Here is a 20,999-nt window from a genome sequence, read left to right on the forward strand (position 1 = left end):
AAGTAGAAATAATAATTAAGAGAACTGCTACCAAACCATCCAGTGTGCATATGATCACATGCCCAGGTTCACAAACTATTGAATATATTCAATTATTTAGGCATTATCCATCAATATATTGATATTGAAGAGATCACAATATTGCTGGACCCTACTCTCTAAACTCTGCTTACTTACTGGACTGAGGGTAAGGGATTACTTGTGATGCATTTCTTATCATGGTGACATTAACATTGAGATTAAAATGGTAAAACCAGCAAAAACAAATCATCAAGCAATGATTTAGAAAAAATCACTAGTAGGCTATAATGCGTATGAACAGGAATCTCATTAGGGCACTTGGGTCTTATAATCTAATCCTCTATCCTGCATAGCCATGTCAATTTGTGCAGTAAACTAACATGTTTTCCACAGTGTGGCATTTAGTCTGGCAGACTAACATGAGGCTCTCTCATACTTGTTCATTAACGTTTTCCCCGATTCCCTGACCGCGGTTTCTCCGCGATCATTTGCAGGGCCTCATTTCACCATTCGTCTGAACGGTCTCGCTGCCCCGGAGCCGTCTGAGCGCAGAGCGAAGCCGCGACGCTCTCGACGTAAAGCCCACGCAGAGTGCCTCAAATCTGGGACATCCTCTCCGCCGCGCGCAAGCGAGCTGCAGGATTAAGAACGGGGTTTATCGTGGGGGTCAGGAGGGCAGACGAGGTGGATGAACGTCACCCGGGGGCCTCCGACCGATGAGGGCCTCCGGTTTTTTTTACCTCCGCAGCGGACCTCCCCCGTCCCCCGACACGGGGAGGAAGCAGCAGAGGAAGAGGATGCCTTTGTGAACCTGAGTGGACTGACAGCTCAGCGATGTTGCTCTAATCACTCGCTCACTCCAGGGAGCTTCTCGCAAGCAACGCTTGTGGCCTGATGGCTGTGCATTGTGTTTTTTATTGCTGAGGTTTGAACTGGAATGGGCCGGGGTCAGGCATTAAGGGCGTGGTGAGGCGGGGGCGGGGGTGGGGGGTGGTGGGGGGGGTAGAAGTATCGCCGGGTGCAGAGGCTGCTGCTGCTGCTTCCCCTCCTCCGGGTATCGATCGGCGGCATTTTCTATTAAGCGAGTGAATAGTCTCCCCTTGCTTCTCTTCCTCCATGGTGGGGAGAGCCGGAATGGACGGCGCCTTTTCGAGCCACTAAATCAAACCCATTAAGTGAATTTCCACTAATCAGCACAGAGCCGGAGCAGAGCAGGAAGAACCGGGGGGGGGGGGGGGGGGCAAGGCCCTGGGAGACAGGGCTCATGAGCTGGGCTTGAGGAGGGTTTGAGCTGCTGGCAGCGGTGCTGACCGGTGCTGACCGCTCTCAGCGCCCATGGCAAGACCGACAAATCAAGCCCCTTCACCTGTGTGGCTTCCCAGAAGACCATTTTTCCCCACCTGTCCCCAGTAAACTGTGCTGTGACAGTTAGGTAAATGATGAATGGTAAATGATGTGCATTTATACAGAGCCTTTATCCAAAGCGCTGTACAATTGATGCTTCTTATTCACCCATTCATACACCAACGGTGATTGGCTGCCACGCAAGGCACCAACCGGCTCATCAGGAGCATTTGCAGGTTCGACACACCCAGGGCGGGGTCGGACCGGCAACCCTCCGACTGCCAGACGACTGCTCTTACCGCCTGAGCCAACGTTACCCCAACACGCATAGGTCAGCTGGAACGGTTCGCATCTCAGTCCGTAAAACGCACTTCACCTGAAACGGCCAGATTTAAAGCACGTGAGAAAGTCACTGTGTCACAGCGATAACGGGGCGTGTGCAGAATAGAGCTAGCTATGGAAGGGCAGGGTTATCCAGAGAAAGCCATTTGTTCAGACTGGGTTTCCTTTCGCTTTGTTATTCTCATCCTAATGAGAGGAGGTGGGCCTTCTGAGGCATCTGACATAACAATAACAAGAGAGATTGATTGTCCGTTGCGCCATTAGTGATTAATACGTCTCCTCTCTTCTGTTTCGTTGTCGGGGCCCGGGCCTATCACGGAGCGCTCCGGTAGGCTGGGTGCACACGACTTCCTCCTCGGCTCTCTCAGACGGGCAGCGATAATATCTGTGCTATGACGCCCCCAGTCTCCGCTACTCTCCTTGGGCTCCGCGCGGCTAATCGGCAGACAAATCACAACAAAGCGTTTGCATGTGCGATGAGGAAACGCATCACTGTGGTCTGACAGAGAGAGAGAGAGAGAGAGGGAGCTGGCGGGAGAGAGACGGAGCGGGAGGGAGATAGAGAGAGAGAGAAACAGAGAAGGGAGGGAGAGGGAACCGAGAGAGAACAGAGTGTTCTCTTCTCAGGCGCGGCTGATGGGACATACCAAAAGAAGGACAGGTAGAGGTGGCAGACAGAGACGTCTCAGGACCCGTAAGCAAAGCCTTCTTCTGCCCGAATGGAACAGCCCCCCTGTTCACATCTGCCTCAGCCTCTTTATAAAGGAGCATTCAAACCTGCATGCAGGCACGCGGCCCGAGTGCTCTAGGGGTCGTCCTGAGAGGTGGAATCCGGTGTTCTTTCACACCCCGGTCGAGGTGACGTGCGGGGGAGAGGCAGGAAACCACGCCGGTCCATCAGAGAGAGAGCTCTGGCACTGACGCTAGGGGCCGGGGGCCTCAGGGAGAAAGGAGTCCTATCCTGACATTGTTCCTCACATACACAAACACACACACACACACACACACAGATACTGTATATACGCACCCACACACAAACACATATATACATGCATGCAAACACATGCACAGAAACACATGTGCAACACATTCAAAAACACGCACACACACACACACACACACACACACACACCCACACATGCACGCACACATGCATACACACCCGTACACACACACGGAAGGAAGAATGAAAGCCTAGGACCACAAACCTAATCCTTCAAGCTTGTCTAGTGAGATAAAGGGTCCAAAAAAACTGTTATTTCAGTGGCTGGCCAACCATGAAAGACTGATTTGTACTTGGTTAATATATGAAAAAATAGGCCCCAGACCATGCTCTTTGTTCTTTGACCTTACAAATTCATTCAGGAAAACCAGTTCATACACAGAATGATCCACCACCCAAATCAGAGATCTAACTGAAATATTTCTGGTCATAATTCATCTGGTCATGGTCTGGGTCCTCCCAGTCTGTGGTTGCTCCTGGTCACGGTCTGGGTTACTGACCATTGTGACCGTGTTCCACAGGGTCATGTACACCTAGATCCTGGTTACCAGATGGAGCTGTGAGCATGTTTTTTTTCTAACCTCATTAGGTGGCTCCTTGATACAAAACTATAAACTTGCATCACTGACCTGGAAAATGCCCAAGAGCTTACAATAGGGAGTCAAACTTTTAGATGTTCTTTGTACAATACAGTAATAAGAAATGCGTATTGCAGTGCTCATTAGGGAATCGGAACTGTCAGATCCCATGGATTATTTAGCTCCAACTGCTGCTTAAACTGGTTTTCGGCACCAAGACTGTGTCACTTGGAATATTTTGCATAAAGAACTCCCGAAAATAGACTTAGCGATGCGTATAGAGAGGAATGTAAAATCCGACTGCTCTTGACAGCAATTAAGGACGTTTCAGTCCCTCTAACAGGAAAGCTATTACCCGCCGCTATGTGTGCTGAATGCATACAGCCATCTTACCCTGGCCTACACTGATATTTTACTTTTGGGCTCTAATTTAAGGAAGCGTAATAGGGGAAACACTCTAATGAGCGAGCTGTTTGTTTTCCTGGTTTGCCATTTCTTTAAGGTTCAAGTTTAAGGACTATAATGCACCACAAGGCACTCCTGGGGTGCTCCGCAGCGCTGTAATGACCCTAATCCTTCCGAGCAGGAACTGCTCCTATGCAGGACCATAATTTGTTTTCCTTCGATCGGGGGGGGGGGGAGCGAGGTCTGGACTCACATAGGTATGCCTGCAGCTGAAGCCATTGATTAGGGTCATTATGGGGGAAATGTGTTTCTCATTTCACACAGCGTAAGAAAGAGGGGGAGGGGGGGTTGAGGAGGAGAGGGGGCGGTGGGGGAGGGGTGGGGTAGGAAGGAGGGAGACAGCAAGGCTGTACTCGAAGCCCCATGCGGGAAAGAGTGGCGATTACTGTAATTACACAATTAGAGACAGGGAATCGGTAACACGGCGAATGAAGCGGGCTTCGCCTGTAGCCACCGATCCCGCCTATTAGCCGGCTGGACGGGATTCCCGCCACGCGGGCTCTCCGGTTCCGAGCGCGCTGCGTCTGGCGCTGCGGTCTGAAAGGAGCCTGGGAAATTAGGCGGCTAGGCGCATCGCCTCCGGGGTGGGACCTTTTGTTACACCGGGCCGGCAGAAAATGCACCGTCAGCCCAGGCACGCTGCTTACTGTAAACGCGCTCGTGTTTTCCAGTTCCCCCGGTTCCGTTTGAGGTGCCGCCCCGAAATACGCAGTCGGCAGAACAAGGGGGCCCCGCTTCGTCTGAAGTGGCGGGGGCCCGAACACCTGCTATAAATCACCTGATGTGCAAATTTCAGCCGCTCTTAAAAGAGAAACGGAAGAAAAAAATCTTTAAAAGCTCGTTTTGGCTGCGAGCCATCGCCAGGCCGATGTTTTGTGCCTCGCCTGAAGAAAGTGGTCAGACCTGAGAGAGCGCTGCTTTTTCGCCATCGCGGAGCAAAGCGGGATTGATCTCGACTGTGACACGTGACTTATTTTAACGCCCGGATCTCTTGAACACGTGGTTTATTGGACAACCTCATGAACAAGCTGTTCCAATCTGCGAGCTCAGCATGAATATTCATGGCCGGCCGCATTTTGACATTGTTGAAAATGAAAATGAAAACAAACGCTGTCGGCCTTTCTGTTACCAGGCCTCCGGGGAGGGGGCCCCGTCAGAAGCTTTCCCAGGAGAAGCGGTCACTGACGCAGGGTTATAAGGTGCCGTTTCCTTAATTACGCAGAACCGTAGGGGAAGTACATCGCTGAGTGTGGGGCCTCCTCTCGAAGCTTCCCACCAAACACGGCTTGCCGCACCAACCTTCACAAGCACCAAATGTTCTTCAAATAACATGATGTATGCAGAGAGCTGGCTGGCATTTACCTAGGATTTATATACGAAACAAAGGTCTTTATCCGCTGAAGAGAGAGGCAAGTGGGAGCCACCACAGAAACTGCAGTCGGAAGTCATACGGTTCATCAGGCAAAACCGATGATCAGTCTTACCCCTACCCAGAGGTGGAAAAGGTTCAGAAAGTCTTCCCTAGTATTTTGTTCCAGTCACTTGGATTTGCTAATTAGCACAATCTTTCAGCCAGGAGGTAGAACTACTTCAGTTTGAGTTCATCGGTGGAAGAAAAACATGGCTGGACTTTCACTTTCTGACCCCTGGACTTTCCACCTCCACCAGAAAGAGTGTTAGCAGATGTCAGATTTCAATGAAAGCTGTGCACTTATGAGGAAACATTTCAAACAAGCACTTTAAGGCGAGTTTGGGCTCAACATTTATTCATCTTTTGACGATTCATTCTTTTCTAATGTACTTTCGCAATGAAGCCACTGTAATAACATAACGCTAAGCCATTTCATTATTTTGACAAGTGTATTATATTTTCAGTCTTGTCTTCATACTTGTCTTTGCGTACACTTTAGTCTACATTGTATTTAAAATTGCATACGAACAATGCTATTTTAATTAAAGATAAATAAATAATTATTATTTTTATTATTATTGCAATATGTTACAGGAACAAATTGCATATTAACTTGGGAAATTCTACATTCTCATTATGTTCTACATCAAAAAATTCCCATCAGGGAAAAATAAAAAATTATAATAATAGCAGAATGGTTGGAACAAAATTAATTTTAATAAGTATCAGCCTCCATCCATTGCTTAGGGGCTGAGAGCGCCATAGTAACTTACAGGAAAAGTTCTTTGTCAGCAGGTTATCAAACAAACAGACATGGCGGCTGCAGTGGGGTGTGGTGGCACACAGTCTTTGAATGTGCACTTATTCCTCAGCTTCACTCCAAAATGGCCGCTCCGGGGTCCTGAGCAGGGTGTTCTGGTTGAGGGATTAATGATACAGCCTCCATTCACGGTGTGCAATGTCATTTATCACACAGAAAGAGGGGAGGAAGGGGGGGCACGCTTATTTTGCTAAAAATGACTTGTGGAAACTTCAGGGAAAGAAAAGTTCCTGGCTCGCAGTCCAGCTCTGAGCGGCCCGCGGTCTCCATTTTCCACCTCTGGTCCCGTTCAGGAAGCCATTCCTTAACGCAGGAGCCGGGGAACGCATGGGACGCGACTCAATGGCCCGTGAAAGCAACCCACCCGGAGGGGAGCTCCACAGGCAGGTAGAGCCTGTTGGGAGGGGCCGCGCCACGCCCGTGAGACACGGTACATTCTGTTCCCTGAAACAGTCTCTGTAGAGACCTTGTGTGTGTCTGCGTTCATGTGTGTGTGTGTCTATGTGTGTGTGTGAGTGTGCGCGCGCGCGTGTGTGAGTGCAGGCGTGTGCATATTTCTGTGTGTTTTTGTGTGTGTGTCTGTGTGTGTGTGTGTGTGTGTGTGCAGAGGCTCTGGCTGCTGTTACAGTGCAAGTCTTCACAGGCGAGTGTGTGTTCTGTGTGGGCATGTGAAAGGGGGCAGGGAGGAAAGGGGCAGGGCCGCAACGGTTACACATGACACTTGCGTGTGTGTGTGTGTGTGTGTGTGGGTGCTGGAGGGGTGCAGGGTGGGATTAGGAGGAGGGGTTTTGGAAGCTGTTTTCCAAAGGAGGTCGAAAGCACTGCAGAGGCAGAGCTCTGAGAGAGCACGGGCATATGTCGGTCACCCGCTAATGGGAACATACCAGCAGCACAGCGCCGGCTTTGCAGGGGCACAAATCACAGGCCCCGCATGTCAGAGCCCTGCAGATATATCCACCCAAGCTAAATCGGTACACTGTTAACATGGCTGAGATGCCTCCAGAGAAGGATGGGGAGGGCAGAGGGCCGCTGACCAGGCACATCGATCACGGCTAACGTTCCTAACAATAACACGGATAAAAGGAACCGAATTGGACGACGTTTCCGCCAGGCCGCAAAGCCAAATTCGGCTCACACTCTGGGACAGGGAGAGGAAGGGGTTTCCCGTTTGCGAGCGTTTGAGTGTAAGACTTGCCTGTGGTCTCCTCATGTGATAATACACGATAATATGCATGCGATAATATGCGCCTTAAAACTGCATGAGCTACTGCTGGGGACACAGTATCCCCACCCACCCCCCTCCCACCCCACACCACCCCTCCAACAGAAGCACAACCCCCAATGTGAGAAGAGGCTGAGATAAACGTGGAGGGCGTTGGGGGATCTAATCAGGCCAGCTGTTGAACGGGGGAAGGGGGGGTGTTTTGGGCCTGGCAGGGAGCCAGGCGACTGGCGTTTGTCAAAGATAAGAGCATACATGAGTGTTGACATCCAGGTGACTGTCCCACTGCAGTTGGACCTGTTTATCAGGCAGACCCAGGGCTGAGAGCGCTCAAGGTTCCTATCACCCCCCCCCAGAATTAGACTACCACATGTGGCTTCCTACACAGCTAAATGTTCAGCGCTAAATCGACTTTTACCTGTAACAGAGTTCAGGTACACATTTCGCACATGTTGACACCAATTGTGCAGCGTACGTGAGTCTCCTCATGTTAGTCCACCGGAATTCTACGTGGCCAAAATTTCCTCATCCGTCTGCAAATTCAGAAAGTATTTATATTGAACAGCAGGCAACAACTGGTAAACAATGAGTTGCAGCAAGTGTGCATTAAACAGCTTTAATAAAATTCTCGTCAAAATAGTCAGTGACGATTTACAAATGGCTTTAATTTGTAAGAACAGCTGTCTGTATAATGCTCGACAGAAACCACATAAAACACTCCCCAAACAAGCTCATCAGGCACTCAAGACCCCCCTATTTTACACTCTGCCAAAACCTGTTGGGATTATACCTGTTCTATTCTGATAGAGATTTCTATGGCAAATAACAATGAGGCAAATGACAGTAAGCGCTTAAGTTAAAGTGAACATGAATCAGCTTAACTCTCTCAATTGGTTGTGCAGAACCACCAGCTATCCTTGTATGGTGGCGGAAGAATGTAGGGCAACACAGGAGAGGATAGGTAGATGGAGTTAGCTCATGGTGGAGTTTTAGAATGGCACTAGCACAGCTGGACTGAAACGGGCTAAGGTAAAGCCATGGGCTTCATCCACTGGGGTGCGGCCAAACCTCCGGAAATTCGTGACACTTGTCACATGCCACAGATTATCAGAAACTGCTCCACCTTAGCCCAATGACATCTGCCCAAACCTGATGAATGCCTCTGTCTCACAGATTTTCTCCCCCAACACAGCAACCAATAAAGCAAAGAGAACATACATCCTCCTATTAACAGGGATCACAAAAAGGCATCAAATCCAGGTAGCTGGTTAAGGAAATAGCTTCCACATCCAAGAGCTGTGTTCCCGAAGAAACAGTGTTCTGAAGAGATGAAAAGATGCTGACTCATTTCTTCAGCTTCCCCTCCTCCTGATCAACATTAGCATCAACATTAGCATTACCATTAACAATAATTGGCCCAGGGGTTCCTGCTGGAGTCGCGACCGTGATCCCATCCTATGATCCGGATAGCAGGTGGAAAAGCGTCGAGCCTACAGTCAGAACCATGCCCTTGCTTCCCTGTCCAAGAAAACGGGAAAAGGGATGGGTCCCGAGAGCGAGGTGGGAGTCCTCGGCTGAGTCTCCACATCCGCTTGGTATTAGGCTCAGCGGAGAACAAGAGGACAAGAGAAAGCCCCTTCAGCAGCCATCTGCTGCAGAGGTGTGGCTGAATGCCCGAGCCGGTCGGACTTTATGAAGTGTTGAGAACGGCTGCAGGCGACACAGTGGGGACCTTCCATCTCCATAAGGGCTGTCCCTTCACGCAAGGCCCCTTCCCTTTGGCACCCCAAGCTTTGAACACTGCTTGCGATGACTACCAGAAATACCCCCCCCCCCTGCGAAGAGTCTGCCCAAACGCCTCTGCGCCACCCAGTCTGGATGGTCAGGACCCTCTCATCCTTTGAGAGGCAGTTGAGAAACAGCTACAGCCTTTCGCTGAAGTTATTCTTCCTTGCCAGGATTTCACAAGAATGGCCACAGAGAAGAGGAGGGCTTTTCTCCCCTGTCGCTGGCTAAAGGATCAGAGGAAACTGCCATTTGTCCGGTCCCTGGCCTAAAAACATTGTCCCGCATTCTGCGTCCAGCTCGGACGCTCGGAATTCCATTCACGTCCGTATCGCCCCACGTTTGTTCAAAAACCTCTCCGCTTGGTCCCTTGCCATCAGGTTGGCTCCAGCTAAAAGACCCTGCTTTTCTGGGTAGACAACAGAACTCGGCATCTATCGTGCCCCTTTTCTGTGCCCCTTCTGGAAAAGTTACAACCCCCCCACACACATAGGCTCCTGCAGAGTTTTTGCAGGGCAGAGCATGAGGACTACTCCAAGGCATATTTCCCAAACATCTGTCCTGCGATTCAATGTTCCGCTTGGCCGGCACAAAACATTTCCTTTTCTGGCGTCGGCTAATGCGTTCGGACTTAGGCCAGGATTACTTTTTAATTACGGGGGGGGCGGTTCTCACAGCTGCTCTGCAGAACTCTAGAGAACGTGCTGCAGCGCAGAGGAGATGCCCACAGGAGCTGGGGAAAGGGAGCAGACGCTATCTCCAGGATTGCCTTCTTGGCAAAGGCGAGTCACCGGGCCAAAGGTTGCTTGGCAGCCGTTCCACTCTGGAGACTATTGTGCGGAACGATAGTAGAGTACTGTGTAGGTCTGCAGTTTCTGTATTCAGCTGGCCTGAAATGGGTGAAAAGGAGGAAACCAAAGGACTGAGAGCTCAACAGCGCCTCACAGAGACGTTCTTCCTTCTGGGACTGCAGGCCCCGGAAAAACTAAGATGAAGGAATAAGTCTGGAGCACACTGATAATGGGCTTTATGGTGGACAAACTGTAAACAAGGCTAATGGTTTGTCAAGAACGTGTGGTTTGACTGCAGTGGTAGACACGGCTGTTGTCGAAACGTTTGTTCACAATAAAGCTGAATATCTGTGAGCTCCAGACCGGTCCCTTCATCTCAGTTACCAGTCCCGCTTCTGAGAAACACCAGATCAGCATGCTATTTGCCAGATGTGCAGTGATCTCCTTTTTAATTCCTTCCGAAAAAAATAAATAACAAGAGGTCCTGACAAAATTACGGGCCGATTCCACGTGAACTTGAACTTCGACTTGAACCCCGGGAATTTGCTTCTCTGGATTCTGACTGTGGCCTGGTCAGCACTGTAGCCATTAATATCAGGGCCTTCTGTACCAGACTGCAAGTGCATTATAAAAAAAAAACAGATGGAAGGGAGATGCATATTTCCACAGCAGCTTGGCTGGGAATCAGACCCTATTTGGGAATATTTGGCATGTGATCGGGGGGGAGTGCAGAGATTTCCCTGCAGAGAAGGCTATACGTTACGGAGGGGAGGCATTCTCCTCTGACAGCTGCCCCGGCCTCTCCTGGATATGAGTACATGGGCGGAAAGATTGAAAATGGTTGAACTTACTGTACTAGTGTCCTGTTCTCAGCGTCTGGTTAATGATTTCCCCAGATCTCTGCTGGCTGGGACTGCAGGCCGCCTGTGAGGAACACACAGAGGATTGTTCAGGGAGGGGTGGAGAGGCAGGGAGAATATAACGCATGGAAAGCAAACATGAAACATGGCGGCACAAAGGGTAACGTTCACCCCCGTCTTCCTGAGAGCCGCAAGGTCTACCGATGGCTCAGCAGTAAAATCTCCTGCTTTCCCCGCACCGACCCCAAACAAGCGGCCCTTTTACGACCCAAGCATTCGAGGCATCTGCAGGGCAAGCGTTTCTGCAACCCGTGCGCTTGCGCTCGTATCGGTTTTTGTGACTAAATAATGGGAGTTTAGCGCAAACGTTGCCCAGAAAACACCCTCTGCTCGTTACCAGCCCCCTCTTTGACACAAAGCCATCTGGAACATTCCAAATCTCAAATGCTTATTAACTAGCTTGTTTTCGATCTACAGCCTCTTTGGTAATTTTTAAGTGTTACTCCCTATGACCTTTCCATGCTTTTGTTTCATCAACCCCTGAAAGAAAGCAGCTTTGTAGCCAATCAAGGCTGCTTCTGGTGACTGAAGTGCAACAGTGGGCTCAGAAACAGATGCTCCTGGAAGCTTACTGGAGGCTGCGAGCTGGGTGAGACTGACCAGCCCCTTGATCTTAGCTGACAAGGCTAATCTCATTACGTAATCAGCTCTGAACGGACCCTTTTGTTGTTTTTTGCATAATTTTCTGCTTTCTTTATGGGGGAGCAGGGGAAACACAATTAAACGTTTCCTTTCCGCTGGGCCTGTGTAAACCGAGACTCGCTGGAAGAGGGAGCTGTTAATGTAATTACGTTCCCTGTGAGGAAGCCGAGGGGGGAGGCAAGGGTCAAGACGGTACGCGAGAGCAGAATCCCTGTTAATGCCACGTACAAACATAGGGGTTGGGGCGGGCGGTGTTTCGGGACACGCCTAATTTGCGTCTGAGCAAGCAGGGTCAGAGGTCAGAGAGGCCCTTGTGGCTCGCAGACAAGGTGACACGCGCGGTGGTTGTGTCGAGCCAAGTCAGGGGTCAGAGCGAGAATTCGGGAGCAGCGCCGTTTCTCTGGCCACGAAGATCCAGGAACATTAATATCTCCCACTCCCCTCTGGCAGAAAGTTTGCGCATATGGGAGGGGGGGGGGGGGGGTTAGCTTGCCAGATTACACAGTTTCTCTTGGCCCACAACACAGACAGCCCCCCCACCCCCCCATACACCCCAATGGCAAAACTGTGACAACAGGCTGAAGACGGATAATACGAAGTATATTAAACTAATAATATGTTCACCTAATAAAAACAGCACACTGACAGAATATCCATATACAGACTTTAACTGCCAGGACACATCAGTCTGCAGCTCTATAGATTGCCTTGTACTCCCCCCCGCCTCAGAAGGAAACCATATTTTTCATCCACATCTTTCATCTTTGCGTATGTTTTCGGAGCGACTTATCGCTCCTTGCAATTCACGCCATATTAGGCTAAATCAAACAGGCTGCCTTTAATATTATTCCATCTATATTTGTTTAACTGCTTGGTCGTAGAGGAGAATTTTATTTAGCCAGGATCTGAAGCAATTCTCTGCTTTATTTTTAGGATCTTGGTCGGTGCCTACGCTGTTAGGCTGGTGAGTGTGCAGTGAATGAGTCTCTTTGTGTCTTGTCACAGAAATCCTGCTGGCAAATTATCTCAGCGCACAATGATTAGATTGAATGTCCTGCCTTTGCAAGCATCATAAAGCAAAAAAGGAGAAGTGAACACAAAAAAAAAAAAATCTGGGACATTTTCCTGAAATAATAATGGGGACAATCCTCAAATAAAAGATTGTAAAAAGCCTCCCGATGGATAGCGCTAGCTGCCTTCCACATTCCTGAATCTGCGCTCCACTGGGACGCAGCATGAAGAGAGGAGAAAAAAAAGGGCTCTGAAACTCCTTCCAAAAAAACTCAGTCCTCAGAGGCAAAGATTGGGGGCTTTTTTCATATTGGTTATGTCTGCCTGCTTTATGGTGCCTGCATTTTTTCCCTCATTTCACGACAAAGAGGAAACATAGGAGCAGAAGCTGTGAACCTTTCCCAGTCACTGTGTTTGCCTTATCATTTTTTTGTGCTTTGCACTGAAGCTGCCCAGAGCAATTGCCACAGCCTGTGGCCACCAGCGGAACCCTTAGTTTTATTACTATTTATTTAGAGATGCCAGGAGAAACACACCCTCCCCATAGCTTACCACGGCTGTAATGACAAAAAGGTATGCATTCTGAATCCTCCTCAGTTGTCAGGTAAGCTTCTCAGTGGCAGATTCCATAACCCATCTTCCTACAGCTGTTGCATTAGTTTTATTTTTACCACAGTACATTTCAGCCCTATATATGGGTACATCTAAGGTCTAACATGCATGTGCGCACACACTCACAGTGCGGTCCATAAGTATTTGGAAAGTGAGACATTTTTATTCTTTTGGCTCCAGTCCCCTAAAATGAGGGACTATGTATAAAAGGGCTGCAATTCCTACAAAGACCACTTGACATGGATGTGAATACCCTCAAGTTAAAGCTGACAGTCTAGACTTTAACCTCACGTTCATTTGTTCAGTTCAAATCCAATGTGCTGGAGTACAGAGCCAAAACAATAAAAATTGTGTCACTGTCCAAATATTTACGGAGTGCACTGTATGTATTTCTGTTTGCATATACTGTATATGCAGCAAAAGTATATAGTGTCTACAGGCCCACTGTTATTTTTAATTGAGATTTACTCCAGGCATAGTGCATAGTAATTTCACTTGAATAACTACATTAGTCTAATTGATTCTGTCAGACTCATTTTGTTCTTGAACACCTATTTACTTCCTCCCTATTCAAATATACTGTGTCTTGTATTGATTGTATATAACAGTGAGCCACCCTTGGATTAAGACCAGAACAAATAAACTAGAGTAATGAATGTGGGCATGTTGGTGTGTGTCTGTGTTTACGTGTTTTCCTTTACAGTTGTTATTTGGCTTGCTCTGTTTAAGGGCCTGCGTGTTTATGCTCCAGCATGCAGATTACGTTGGCACATTTATGCAACTTAAATTGTTATACAGGTTAAGTTGCATGAGTTTATGTTGTTAAAAGTCCTGTCTGCAATGTCTCAGTGGAGTCACTTAAGAAGCCAGGCCAAATACGGGCACAGCCAGAGACAGCCCTCACTAGGGGTCATACTTCCTGTTTGGGGCCTTCAGAGGGGACGCTCCCTTCCTATATCACAGTCCTTAAAGGAGAAGTAAAATTATATTTCAAAGTTGTTGTTTTTTCTTCAATGTTGTTGTCTCATTCCTTTATAGACAGGGAACACACTGTGATTCGATTTCACTGGTCTACAGCGTCCGGAAAACCCCATGACTAGTTTCCAGCACGTAGACACAAACACGCATGCATGCACACACACATACACGGCACATAAAATACAAATGCACACTCAAGTAGATGTACATAGGCACTTCACTGCTTTCACCAAAAATCCACTTTCTTGGATTCATCCCAGAGGTTTGTCTTTGGAGTTGGAACTTCTGTGAGTTGCCCTGGATTCACTCTTGGAGGTCAGTTTAACAAGTTAAAAGAAAGAGCTCAACTAGTTCTCCTCTTGCCCCGCAGACAAAACACTGCCTCCACTCGTGTAGCCGTCCATGTGTACTGTACTGTTTAAGGATGTGAGTGTTTACTTTTGCACATTGTAAAGGAAAACCTGTTCATTTCTACAGTAAATACCAGCTTTAATGAAAAGGTATTTCTCCATCCCTAAAAGCAAATGATAATTCTATTGATGTTACCTGATATACTGATAGTTAGTATTTGTCAAGGGACACACCTGACCACATGACACCTTTTCATTTTAAACAAAGCTGAAAATCGTAACAGGTAGAAGAGTTTGCTTTTTGAGACTGAGTTCCATTCACGCCCTTGAGAAAGGCAAAAGCCAAAAATCAGGTGGAAAATAACCTACTGTGTGGCATTTTTTTGCTTTAGTATAATTGTTTCTAACTTGACAAGGACCAGTAAGTACATGTAACCTACGGTACATATCAGGGTAGACTGCTGCAGTTTTTTTCCCAATTGCAATATACAATCAAGCGACATGCGCCATTTACCAGATCGTCCTTCGTAAATTGTTTTGGATTCATGCTGTTAGAGAATTGTTCTCAAACATGACTGCACTTAAGTCTGCTAATTAAGCCTCACGGTTATCCAAGATGAGCTCGACAAAAATAATAAGATCATCCATTTATAAAGAGTCAGACACACAGTAGACACCCAGTAGACAGTGGATGTCATTTTCCATGTTGTCTGGAGGAGTATACCACATGGCCATGCAAAGCTCACACCTGTTTCCTTCCTAATGTGTGTCACGTTGTTCTTTCGTCATGCTAAATTAAGAGTCCCTGCTGACTGCTGAACTACATTACACAGTCGCACAGGGCGAAGGTCTGATTTTGGAAGCTTCAAAAGTACATTAGCACATGAGTAAACTGAGAGCGGGAGAGACAGCGGTCAGGTCACATTACGGTCATATACCATTTTTATAACAATGTTTACCGGCGGAGTAAGTTTCAACTGCATGACAACATTGTTGTTTATGTCCGTCTTTCATTAAGAACTTAAGATAGCTTGTACACGCCTCCTAATTTCTTTTTGTTTATTCTGCTGTCGACTGAGTAAGAATCGCAGTTTGTTTTTCAAATGGTTTGTTTGTGTTGTTGAATAAGAAAATAATGTCATGTACCAATAAAGTACTTTGAAGGTGAACAAGAAATAGATGGGCAGAGATGGCAGGGTCAGAGAGAGAAGATTTGAATCAACACCCGGCACCACCCAACCCCCACGCCACAAGGCAGTCGTTTATTATTCACTATTTTAGCCGACATATCCATTAGCCATTACTGTACTGACTGCACCCACTTGGAAAATAGATGCTCGGTCTCACAAATGCACACACACACACACACACACACACCCCCAAACAATACCAGTCCAGTTGCACCCCCCCCCCCCACCTTCTTGTACCCACCAGCTGAACCAGTGCTGAACTGAACCTGTTTTATCTGTTCATAATCCCCTCCCACCCCCTGCACTTCTTAAACTACAAAAGACAAAACAAAAAAAAAAATAGAATAGCTGGGACAAAGCAGTCATTTCTATATGCACGCAGCCTAAGTGATTTGAGCTTTTGAAAGTTCAGGACCTCCTGCTTCGTCTATTGTTTCAACGCCCACGTAAATCTAAGGACACAGACAGTTAAAAGGGAGCTACCACATATGCATGTTCAAGAGTCCATCCCAACGTTACTGAGAGCGGGCTCTCGTGAAATTAAAGTGTATTACCTGCCCTCCCCAGTTGTTCTTATTCAAAATGGAATGGACATCATCACGATCAAAGAGGTCTTCTCAGGTAACACATTCGATAGCGTTCGTCCCATTCAGAATGTGCCTCGTTCACAAAATGTTTTTTTAATTCTTTGTACTTTTCAACTTACAATTTCCTACAGAAAAAGCAACGTGGGATTCATGAAACATGTGCAGACCTTGGACTTTAATGCGTATCCATTGCCATTTGATGCGTGTCACTGTTCATATTGACGAGCATAAGAAAACACCCTAGAAATCCCAGAAAAGGCATGCCACCTTCAGGGCTGTGTGTAAACATCAGCCATTTATCACTCCGAAAACATATCTGCCCAGTTCCTGAAGATGTGTTCTCTCTCCAAAGCACAATGGGCAAAGTGATCCAAAAGCAACAAATTTGCCATTGCTAAGTATTGGGTTTGGCTGCACGTTTGTGGGTCTTACCAATCAGCATCATCAATCACTTTTATCAATAAACAAATTGAATTATGTGTTCCACAACAAGGTTACATGAAATGAAAACTGAAAGTGCTTAAAACTAACTAAAACTGAACTAAAAAAGGAAACTGGGGGACAAAATAAAAAATAAGGGAAACAAAATATTATAATATTCATATAATAATTGTATTTATGAACTGTCTGATGAACCTCTTCAAACTCTAGAGACTGTTGTGCATGAAAATCCGACTCAGCAGTTCCTGACATAGTCAAACCACCCTTCTGGCACTAACAATCATTCCACGGTAAAAGTCACTTAGATCAAATTTTTTCCCCATTCTGACATTTGGTCTGAAAAACAACTGAACCTCTTGACCATTTCTGTCTGTTTTTATGCATTTAGCTGCTGACACATGATTGCCTGATTAAATATTTGCATTAACAAGCTTGTGTATAGGTCTAAGTAATAAAGTGGTCACTGAGTGTAGATGTTGCTCGTACCAAAGAACAAATTCATATAAGAAAAAATTATGATGGAAATATTTATGGAATATATATTCGCCAGCACAGTTAACCATCGTTCTGATCGCATGCATGTTTTGCATGAGGCCCGATGTGTCTGAGACCACTAGCCAGTGCGAGTGTAACCGTTTAGATTTTATTTCATAATTCTAACACTCTACTCAGCACTCGTTCGGGACGCAGACACGGGTGCAATTTCAGCACTTCCTACATCTGCCAGGGAATTGGGCCGCAATATAAAGGACTCCTTTTCACTCTCCCACCTCCATCGGCGGATTCTTCGACACGGTCAGCATTCCAGACGCGGTTCTGAGGGCCGGGGCCTCCCACAGCCGGTCAGCGGTCACGGAGCTCAGCGCCGTACGCCGTGCGAGAAGCGGTCCAATTCGCGGAGCGGGCCGTCCTCTCCCCGTCCACCGCCAGCTTGTTATCCGGAGCCGGGAAATGATTAAAGGGACCGAACGAAGAGAGGAGCCGCAGTCTCCCAATCCCAGCACTCGGCCCTCCTGAATGTTTGATACCGCGCAAGCTGCCAAATCAAAAGCAGCTTCGGGTTCTTCCAAACAGAACGGCGGCTAACTAGCCGATCCCCTCCCGCGGCGCTTTACAGGCGAAATCACAGCCGCCGCCCGGGAGTCGATGTGCAGTGGTACGGCGGTATGACTTATCTCGCCGCCCGGCAGGAATAACTCGCCGTCAGGCCCGTTCTCAACGCAGGGCCACACCGTCGGAGGAATGGGCAGGTCCTTATAATCCCGCTTCTGTGCGGCAGACCTGGGTCACATATGTAATTGTTTTGAATTCGAATACTTTCCTAAGATTGTGAAATGGTCTGGTGTACTGGAACCAGGGATACGATATATTCTCAAAAAGTGAAACCCCCCACCTTCTGGTCCCCTTGGTTAGCTCAATTGCAGTAGGCAAGATCAATTGAGCACAGAAAAGTATTTGATTCCAAAACAATGACATATTTGGGTAAATGCCGAGACCCGAGGACACCCCAAGAGGGCCCCTGTGTCCACGGCGGAGAAGCCAGGTCTCGGACAACGTGGGGGATGTAGGTCAAGCTGTCGAGGCCGGTAAAGGATGAGGAAAAAACAAGAGGATCAAGTCCTGCTCCTCCTAGCCTCCTCCCGTCACGGTTCCGGCTGTACTGCGGAGACCGTATACATGGTAAGTGGGTGGGCGTATAGGCCCTGAAAGCAGCATAGTAGGAAGACCACACAAATGGGGGGTCGGGGGGGGGGGGTTGGGTTGCCACCAGCTGTCGCACCACATTGCAGCAGCGCAGTCCACTGCAGGAAGTTCTGCAGAAAGGTTTTGTGGTGTCTGATTCTCTGAACTGGCAGGCACAAAATGGGGCCCTGTTTTGCAAATATGCTTGCGACATGTTTGCGATGGCACAAAATGTCTCACTGCATCTCAAAACCAAAGGGTTACCACATACACAAGCCACTTCACTGGTAGGGTGACCGGAGGTCCCGTTTTTGGACTGTATTTCAGCCCCTTTTCATGGGTTTAACTTATTCTGAGAGATTTCACCGTATTTTAGTGGTGGAATATTTTAATGGGCTTTTCTGATTCTACTTGCCCTTATAGTCGGTTCTCATTGCATTGTATACACAGTCCACAAGGGAGCCAGGTCGCCATACTTATTGTAAACGTCCGGCATGTCCAGCCAAAACTTCATTTGTTTTCTGTAGCTCTTTCTATCATTAAAACACATGAATAAAACATTGCTTTTAGGCCATTTGAGTTCTGCTATAAAGTGCATATCTGAGTAACGGTCCTCCGCAGGTGCAGAGGACTCTCTCTTTGATCAATTATTCTCTTAAATCGTAAGAATGAGAAGGTACAGATCAAGACTCGGCGGGCTGCTGCATTGTGGGAGATGGAAACGCCGCCCTCTCGTACGGCGTCGTTCCGACGAGAGCACATCCGGACGGGTTCCGCCCACAGACGCCGCAGGTTCGCGTAGGGGCGGTTCCGGATAGCTTCCCGGTCTCGCCGTTCCCCGATAAACGACTGTCCCGCGCCCGCCGCGGACGCCAAGCCTCGGCTAAATCCCGTCGAAGACCTGCGGAACCACTGCCCCTCTCCGTCGGTGGGGGGGGGGGGGGGGGGGGGGGGGGGAGGAGAGCCGGTCACGAACGGAAAAGAAAGTGGGAGCGGCTGAGTGTGGAATTTAATTACAGCAAAGCTCAATTTTAATGTTCCCTGCCCGGGGGCTCTGGGATTTAAAAGCGTGGGCGGAAAAAAAACCATGGCGGGGAAGCATCCACAGTCGGGGAGACACTGAGGGCTGCGCTCATGAAACGCTGCAGTCTGCTCGCCTCCCTGATAACCAATGCAGAGACGCATTTTGAAAGGAAGAAGTGGGGGGGCACCATACATGTGGAGGCTGCACAATGCGGCAAATGGCTGACCCAAACCCTGCAATGTACGAAGCTCAGCGTTTAGAGCCGGAGCCACATATGTGCATTTCTTTTTTCTTTTTTTAAAAATATGCTACATTGGATTCTCAATTTTTTTTCTAAAAGAAGCTGTCATTAAATGTCTTCTAGAGTGTCATATCTGTGTATGTACTGTCATGTCACCCTGGACCAGACCTGGGTCGCTAATGTTAATTGTTTTGGATTCAAATACTTTTCTATGCTTTACTGAGCCAGTCTGGTGTAAAGCAATAAACTCCACCTTGGCTCATTTGCACCAGGCAAGAGCAATTGAGCACAGAAAAGCATTTGAATCCAAAAAAAAGTTACGTAACCGACCCAGGACTGCCCTGGACAGTACTTCGAAATCAAGAGTAGACTGATTTCATAGTCGACTGCAGCGTCCAATCTAGTAGTTCAATATCACCGTGCAGCAATGGCGGAGACAGACAGACAGAGAGAAGGCTGGGACAGGGACGAAGAAGGGAGGGCAGTCAGGGTAAGCCTCCAGCTCAGTATTGCCCTCCAATTCACCCCACTGTCTGTTGTACGCTGCCATCTGCCATCTCCAACCCTGTCACAGGCAGTAACAGTTACTAGCACTTTACAACGGAGATGCTAACACACACACACACACGCATGCACGTACAGACATGCTCAAAGTCCCATGTGATTTCCTGCCTTCCCCAATCCACCGTGGACTGACCTTGGAGAACCATCTTGGCTGTGTGTCTCTCAGTCCACTGCTCACATACTGTAAACATGCACTATGCTATCAGTACATCTGTTCCTGTTCTATATACACACTGTACAGATCAAATATAGAACCCATGGCTTCACCCCACCTCCGAGTACAGCTGAGCTGTAAACAAGGGAGTCTGCACATGATTAATGCACTGCACAGTATCCGTGTGTGCGTGTGTGTGTGTGCACGTGTGTGTCTGAATGGCTATTTTCTGCACATAGCTATTTCTGTGTGTGTGTGTGCATATGTGAAAGTGTACATGTGTGTGCATGTGAGTGACTGATCCTTGCTGCTTTTTCAGGGCAAAGCTGACATAAAATGGCTGCAGTGACAATATTGCTTAGTGCGGGAGGGGTGCTGTATTGTGTTTTTGTTTGCGAGCAAGAAATAAACTCTGGGGGCATCAGATTTTTATGCTGACACCTAAGGGATGCCAACACACTATCCAGCAGGAAGTGCAGATGAAGTGTTGATGGTGGAGCAGGGGAAGTAAAGCATGTTCCAGGAAGAGCAAAAGCAAGATAGGCATTTTGTACAGTGAGTAGGACAATGAGTTCATAGAAAATGGGAGGGGTACTCCAAAAACATATGTGTTGGAAAATGAGACATTCCTGCATACAGGCCTTGATTTTTATTTTCAATGTCACTTCCTTTTATTAACCGTGTTATCGCGTACGTTTACGAGCACGTGCTCAGCTCATGGGAAATATTTCTGCTAACGAGGAACGGGGAGTACCATGTCTCCACACACTTTCACCCCCTAACCTTGCCCAGCAATTCCAAAACTCATTACTGTACCCCC

General features: G+C 47.8%; 1 protein-coding gene across 3 annotated transcripts in view; it reads right to left on the minus strand.

The window, feature by feature from the left end:
- LOC133121661 (thyroid hormone receptor alpha) overlaps positions 1-20,999 on the minus strand; it is a 127,546-nt gene that overhangs the window by 51,823 nt on the left and 54,724 nt on the right. For all 3 annotated transcript variants that reach the window (XM_061231020.1, XM_061231022.1, XM_061231021.1), the window contains exon 2: positions 10,634-10,706. The gene's annotated coding sequence lies outside the window, so the exon portion shown is untranslated. The remainder of the gene's footprint in view (positions 1-10,633; positions 10,707-20,999) is intronic.

The sequence above is a fragment of the Conger conger genome, chromosome 2 (assembly GCF_963514075.1).
Source record: "Conger conger chromosome 2, fConCon1.1, whole genome shotgun sequence".
NCBI lineage: Eukaryota > Metazoa > Chordata > Actinopteri > Anguilliformes > Congridae > Conger > Conger conger.